Source organism: Octopus sinensis, unplaced genomic scaffold (assembly GCF_006345805.1).
Source record: "Octopus sinensis unplaced genomic scaffold, ASM634580v1 Contig12563, whole genome shotgun sequence".
Lineage (NCBI taxonomy): Eukaryota > Metazoa > Mollusca > Cephalopoda > Octopoda > Octopodidae > Octopus > Octopus sinensis.
Window position 1 is genome coordinate 80,841 of NW_021832611.1, and position 8,224 is coordinate 89,064.

Sequence of the window (8,224 nt, forward strand, 5' to 3'; positions counted from 1 at the left end):
CTAATTCCATCAATTCTCGAAGTACTAACAACGGTTATGCACCAACCTCATCAGATTATCATTAAGTCGATTCCACTGAGTACAACACGGTACAGAGACGTATTGGATAGGCGAATATTCCTGAAAATATTCTGTGTTTGAAGCATAGTAATAAAGGAAATTATAGTTAACGTAGAAAACATCGAAGAGGACTGATTTGTAATATTTTTAAAAATATTCTTATTCTACTATAATTCTTATAAAACACGGAAAAACTTACAAAATTTCAAATTTCCGTTTGCTTAGCTCAAAAATTATGTAAATTATTATAAATAAATATACAAATATCAAGTTATTAAGCTTTAAATTTTGATTTTCTGAGAGCTGAGAATAATCAATAAATCCCTAATAAAAACTCACTCATACATGATGATATCTATTAAAAAATAGTGTTGTTTGAGCAGAAAGCGGAATAAGTAGGGCAGAAATGCATCCTTTCTTCACTTTAAAGGCTCAATACTTTGTTAAGCAATTAAATAGTTAATTAGTTTTTTATTAATAAAGGATAAATCGTGTTAGTATGAAAATCATGCAACTTTCATCATCGTACATGATTATTTTCATCATAATTATCTTCGTGAAAACGGTCGTCTAAATATAAATTGTGTTTTTCTATCTTACTTCGAGGTCTTTTCCTGGAAATAAATTCGGTATCTAACAATTAAAAAATCAATAAATACTAGGTTTGTTTTTTAGGAACACCTGTTTCCTCTCCTGTCTATAAAATTAGTAACTAATTTTCAGACTATCGGATAGAATGCATCATCTTTTGATATATGAGACTGGTAGGTTTTAAAAATAAAAACACAAATGAATATGGCGAATAAACACATAATGTATTATTTGAAAAAAATTACTTAAATACTCCAATGTATGTACTAAATTTTGTACTTTAGTTTTCATTTATTTTTAAAGTACTTTTGACATTATTTACTTTTAAAGTACTTTTGACATTATTTAGATAAGGTACATTATCGAATAAAAAACTAGTTTTTTATTGACACACCTGATTATAACCATTAAATTATAGAAGTACTTCTTTTAAAATTGAAAAAACTAGCAGTTGATTTATTGACTAATTATTGAATTCGTCAATGTCATGAATCGATGATTTCAAAACCCAGATTACTGTTCTTATCAAATTTTAGATATTGGATTGAATTTCTAAATATTAATCATAAAAAGGTATGGTGTGTGGCGCACCGACTTCAAACTAGCAAATTACAGCTGAATTGTAAAAATCCTTTCCTTATAATTAAAAACATTCATATAAAACAGGGTTTCCCAAAGTGGGCGATACAAAATTTTAAGGTGGCGTTTATGACTAATCGTTTACTCGTGGGGATATATATTTAAAGGGGGAGATGAAAATTATTTATAAATATTAGATTATATTGAGATATTAGATTTTTAGAATGGAAGCCTATTTTAAACACTTGTTTTATTTTAATTTGTGTTGGTGTTTTAATGGACCCAAATTTGTCTGTTTGTAGAATAACTCGTCAGTATAATATTATGTATATAAAATATGGTTTCACTACAACTCCTATTGAGAAAACGAACTTTTTGTTTGATATGCGAAAGTCGTATTCTAACGAGGCTGTCAAGCTTTCTAGATTAAGTCATTATTTAAGAAAGGTTCATATTTGTATTTTATGATAATATAGGTTTATCCAATTTAATCTAACCAGCCGCTTGAGTTTTTTTAGGCCTACTTACAAAACACAAAAATCAACAGAAATGGGCAAATATATTTACTTTTGATCATAAAATGAATGATGGTGGTCTTATTGCATAATATTGCTTTACTCATCGCTAAATCTGGTAAACCCCACACAATTGGCGAAGAACTTCTAATTCCATCAATTCTCGAAGTACTAACAACGGTTATGCACCAACCTCATCAGATTATCATTAAGTCGATTCCACTGAGTAACAACACGGTACAGAGACGTATTGGATAGGCGAATATTCCTGAAAAATATTCTGTGTTTGAAGCATAGTAATAAAGGAAATTATAGTTAACGTAGAAAACATCGGAAGAGGACTGATTTGTAATATTTTTAAAAATATTCTTATTCTACTATAATTCTTATAAAACACGGAAAAACTTACAAAATTTCAAATTTCCGTTTGCTTAGCTCAAAAATTATGTAAATTATTATAAATAAATATACAAATATCAAGTTATTAAGCTTTAAATTTTGATTTTCTGAGAGCTGAGAATAATCAATAAATCCCTAATAAAAACTCACTCATACATGATGATATCTATTAAAAAAATAGTGTTGTTTGAGCAGAAAGCGGAATAAGTAGGGCAGAAATGCATCCTTTCTTCACTTTAAAGGCTCAATACTTTGTTAAGCAATTAAATAGTTAATTAGTTTTTTTATTAATAAAGGATAAATCGTGTTAGTATGAAAATCATGCAACTTTCATCATCGTACATGATTATTTTCATCATAATTATCTTCGTGAAAACGGTCGTCTAAATATAAATTGTGTTTTTCTATCTTACTTCGAGGTCTTTTCCTGGAAATAAATTCGGTATCTAACAATTAAAAAATCAATAAATACTAGGTTTGTTTATTCGAGGAACACCTGTTTCCTCTCCTGTCTATAAAATTAGTAACTAATTTTCAGACTATCGGATAGAATGCATCATCTTTTGATATATGAGACTGGTAGGTTTTAAAAATAAAAACACAAATGAATATGGCGAATAAACACATAATGTATTATTTGAAAAAAATTACTTAAATACTCCAATGTATGTACTAAATTTTGTACTTTAGTTTTCATTTATTTTTAAAGTACTTTTGACATTATTTACTTTAAAGTACTTTTGACATTATTTAGATAAGGTACATTATCGAATAAAAAACTAGTTTTTTATTGACACACCTGATTATAACCATTTAATTATAGAAGTACTTCTTTTAAATTGAAAAAACTAGCAGTTGATTTATTGACTAATTATTGAATTCGTCAATGTCATGAATCGATGATTTCAAAACCCAGATTACTGTTCTTATCAAATTTTAGATACTGGATTGAATTTCTAAATATTATCATAAAATGGTATGGTGTGTGCGCACCGACTTCAAACTAGCAAATTACTGCTGAATTGTAAAAATCCTTTCCTTATAATTAAAAACATTCATATAAACAGGGTTTCCCAAGTGGGCGATACAAAATTTTAAGGTGGCGTTTATGACTAAATCGTTTACTCGTGGCGATATATATTTAAGGGGGATATGAAAATTATTTATAAATATTAGATTATATTGAGATATTAGATTTTTAGAATGGAAAGCCTATTTTAAAACTTGTTTTATTTTAATTTGCGTTGGTGTTTTAATCGACCCAAATTTGTCTGTTTGTAGAATAACTTGTCAGTATAATATTATGTATATAATATATGGTTTCACTACAACTCTATTGAAGAAAAACGAACTTTTTGTTTGATATGCGAAAGTCGTTTTCTAACGAGGCTGTCAAGGCTTCTAGATTAAGTCGTCATTTAAGAAAGGTTCATATTTGTATTTTATGAAAATATAGGTTTATCCAATTTAATCTAACCAGCCGCTTGAGTTTTTTAAGGACTACTCACAAAACATAAAAATCAACAGAAATGGGCATTATATTCACTTTTGTTCATAAAATGAATGACGATGGTCTTATTGCATATTATAATATTGCTTTACTCATCGCTAAATCTGGTATACCCCACACAATTGGCGAAGAACTTCTAATTCCATCAATTCGCGAAGTACTAACAACGGTTATGCACCAACCTCATCAGATTATCATTAAGTCGATTCCACTGAGTAACAACACGGTACAGAGACGTATTGGATAGGCGAATATTCCTGAAAAATATTCTGTGTTTGAAGCATAGTAATAAAGAAAATTATAGTTAACGTAGAAAACATCGGAAGAGGACTGATTTGTAATATTTTTTAAAATATTCTCATTCTACTATAATTCTTATAAAACACGGAAAAACTTACAAAATTTCAAATTTCCGTTTGCTTGGCTCAAAAATTATGTAAATTATTATAAATAAATATACAAATATCATGTTATTAAGCTTTAAATTTTGATTTTCTGAGAGCTGAGAATAATCAATAAATCCCTAATAAAAACTCACTCATACATGATGATATCTATTAAAAAAATAGTGTTGTTTGAGCAGAAAGCGGAATAAGTAGGGCAGAATGCATCCTTTCTTCACTTTAAAGGCTCAATACTTGTTAAGCAATTAAATAGTTAATTAGTTTTTTATTAATAAAGGATAATCGTGTTAGTATGAAAATCATGCAACTTTCATCATCGTACATGATTATTTTCATCATAATTATCTTCGTGAAAACGGTCGTCTAAATATAAATTGTGTTTTTCTATCTTACTTCGAGGTCTTTTCCTGGAAATAAATTCGGTATCTAACAATTAAAAAATCAATAAATACTAGGTTTGTTTATTCGAGGACACCTGTTTCCTCTCCTGTCTATAAAATTAGTAACTAATTTTCAGACTATCGATAGAATGCATCATCTTTTGATATATGAGACTGGTAGGTTTTAAAAATAAAAAACAAATGAATATGGCGAATAAACACTAATGTATTATTTGAAAAAAATTACTTAAATACTCCAATGTATGTACTAAATTTTGTACTTTAGTTTTCATTTATTTTTAAAGTACTTTTGACATTATTTAGATAAGGTACATTATCGAATAAAAAACTAGTTTTTTATTGACACACCTGATTATAACCATTAAATTATAGAAGTACTTCTTTTAAAATTGAAAAAAACTAGCAGTTGATTTATTGACTAATTATTGAATTCGTCAATGTCATGAATCGATGATTTCAAAACCCAGATTACTGTTCTTATCAAATTTTAGATACTGGATTGAATTTCTAAATATTAATCATAAAATGGTATGGTGTGTGCGCACCGACTTCAAACTAGCAAATTACAGCTGAATTGTAAAAATCCTTTCCTTATAATTAAAAATTCATATAAAACAGGTTTCCCAAAGTGGGCGATACAAAATTTTAAGGTGGCGTTTATGACTAAATCGTTACTCGTGGCGATATATATTTAAAGGGGGATATGAAAATTATTTATAAATATTAGATTATATTGATATTAGATTTTTAGAATGGAAAGCCTATTTTAAAAAACTTGTTTTATTTTAATTTGTGTTGGTGTTTTAATCGACCCAAATTTGATTGAAGAAAACGAACTTTTTTTGTTTGATATGCGAAAGTCGTTTTCTAACGAGGCTGTCAAGGCTTCTAGATTAAGTCGTCATTTAAGAAAGGTTCATATTTGTATTTTATGAAAATATAGGTTTATCCAATTTAATCTAACCAGCCGCTTGAGTTTTTTAAGGACTACTCACAAAACATAAAAATCAACAGAAATGGGCAAATATATTCACTTTTGTTCATAAAATGAATGATGATGGTCTTATTGCATATTATAATATTGCTTTACTCATCGCTAAATCTGGTATACCCCACACAATTGGCGAAGAACTTCTAATTCCATCAATTCGCGAAGTACTGACAACGGTTATGCACCAACCTCATCAGAATATCATTAAGTCGATTCTACTGAGTAACAACACGGTACATATACGTATTGGATAGGTGGATATTCCTGAAAAATATTCTGTGTTTGAAGTATAGTAATAAAGGAAATTATACTTAACATAGAAAACATTGGAAGAGAACTCATTTGTAAAATTTTTAAAAATGTACTCATTCTACTATAATTCTTATAGAACACGAAAAATTTACAAAATTTCAAATTTACGTTTACTTAGCTCAAAAATTATGTGAATTATTGGGAGATCGTCACCTTTCTCGGGGATCCCTGTCCGACACAAAGCTCCGATGCATGCTTTCTGCCAAAACCGAATACTTTCAAAGAATTTCAACAAATCTATCTATCTTGGACTCGCACACTGACTTTTCCTCCTGAAGAACATCATCCATCTGTCGAAACTCATTTTCACCCTCAGAAGCAATCCCTGCTTCCTGCATATGGACCTTCTCCTCGCATACGACGCCATCCTGAAAAAGGCTGCTGAATCCGTCCTCGACGTCCACCTCGATGTCCGGGATGGGCCCCAATGCTCGCTCCCACTGAGATTCGGTGGTGCGGAAATCCGTACGGCATCCGATTTGGCACTTCTGGCATATCTATCCTCCCTTTCGATGTGCAACACCTGGCCTCTGAGATCCTACTCAACCTTTTGGATCTTGCCTGGACGGTGCTTTTCCGGCTGGGCTCACTACCTGGGATCGCTCCTTTTCTGAGAGGCCTGGAGATTTCTCCTCCCAACGCGCCTGGGACACTATTGCATGCCGAGCGCGTGTTCTGAGCTCTCGGCAACCCTTGACCACAACCGCCTGGCATGCCTTCGTGCGGTATCCGCCCCTCACTCTGGCAGCTGGCTGAATGCTCTTCCTCTTTTCAGCATCGGGACGTGGCTAGACGATGCTGCCATACGCATCGGAGTCGCTCACCGTCTCGGCCTGGATGTTTGCGCAAAACACCGCTGCAGATGCGGTGAGGACGTTGACGAAAAGGGACTGCATCCACTTTCCTGCAAGAGGAGCGCAGGCAGGGAACACAGACACAAGGCCCTCAATAAAATCGTGAAGGCCGGTCTCGAATCGGCGGGCCATTCGTGCCTCCTCCTCGAACCGGTCGGACTCGATCGGGGAGATGGCAAAGACCTGACGGGATGACAATATTCCCATACTCGTAGGGAAGGCCGTCGTATTGGATGTTACCGTTGTGGATACCTTTTCAAAATCGAAGATCCATTCTTCCGCCGCAACCCTTATTGGCTGCAAACCACGCCGAAAAATCAAATACAAAAAAATTCTTTGCTCGCGGACTGCTACCGCGTTACGGCAATCGCACTGGAGACCGCTGGAGCTGCGGGAAAGGAGACTGACTCGTTCCTCAACGAGGTCGGGCAGTCCATTGGGAGGAGCCTCAAGGACACGAGAGAGGGCCTCTGGTTCCACCACCAGCGAATCGTTCTGGCCATTGTTCGGGGCAACGCACACTCGTCCTTGTTGCTGGTCTTAACGAATTTCGTTGTTAATTAAATAACTCTTTTTGAAAAAATTTGTTAATTATGTGAATTATTAGATATAAATAAACAAATATCAACTTATTAAGCTTGAAATGTGAATTTTCTGAGAGCTGAGAATAATCAACAAATCCCTAATAAAACTCATACATGATAACTATTAAAAAATTTCAACAGATTTCTGACGTGTGTTGTTTAAACAGAAGGAGGAATAAGTAGGGAAGAAATGCATGGAGTCTCATCCTTGTTCACTCAAAAGCTCAATACTCCGTTAAGCAATTAAATAGTTAATTAGTTTTTTTATTAATAAAGGATTAAACCGAGTTAGTATAAAAATCATGCAACTTTCATCATGGTACATGATTATATTCATCATAATTAATTTCATGATAAGGGTGGTCTAAATAGAAATTGTGTATTCTATCTTACTTCGAGGTTTTTTCCTGGAGAGAATTCGGTATCTAACAATTAAAAAATCAATAAATACTAGGTTTGTTTATTCGAGGAACACCTGTTTCCTCTCCTGTCTAAAAATTAGTAACTAATTTTCAGACTATCCGATAGAATGCATCATCTTTTGATATATGAGACTGGTAGGTTTTAAAAATAAAACACAAATGAATATGGCGGATAAACACATAATGTATTATTTGAAAAAATTTACTTAAATACTGTATGTACTAAATTTTGTACTTTAGTTTTCATAATTTTTAAAGTACTTTTGACATTATTTAGATAAGGTACATTATCGAATAAAAAACTAGTTTTTTATTGACACACCTGATTATAACCATTAAATTATAGGGAAGGAAGGAAAAATTTTATTTTTAAATAAAGGCTGTTAGTGAGGGTATAATTAAGACCTTCGGCATTTCTGCCTTTTCAGTCCCGCACACACGCTCGCCTCTCAGCCGCAAACTAAGACTTACCGTCTTACCTGCCACCCAGACATTATCTTTTCTAAGACCTCAGGAAGGCCTTTGAGGGACAATTCCTGGGTGTCCGTGAGCTCCACTCGCCATCCTAAGCCATGGGCTAGCCGGATGGCTCGTCTTCTGAC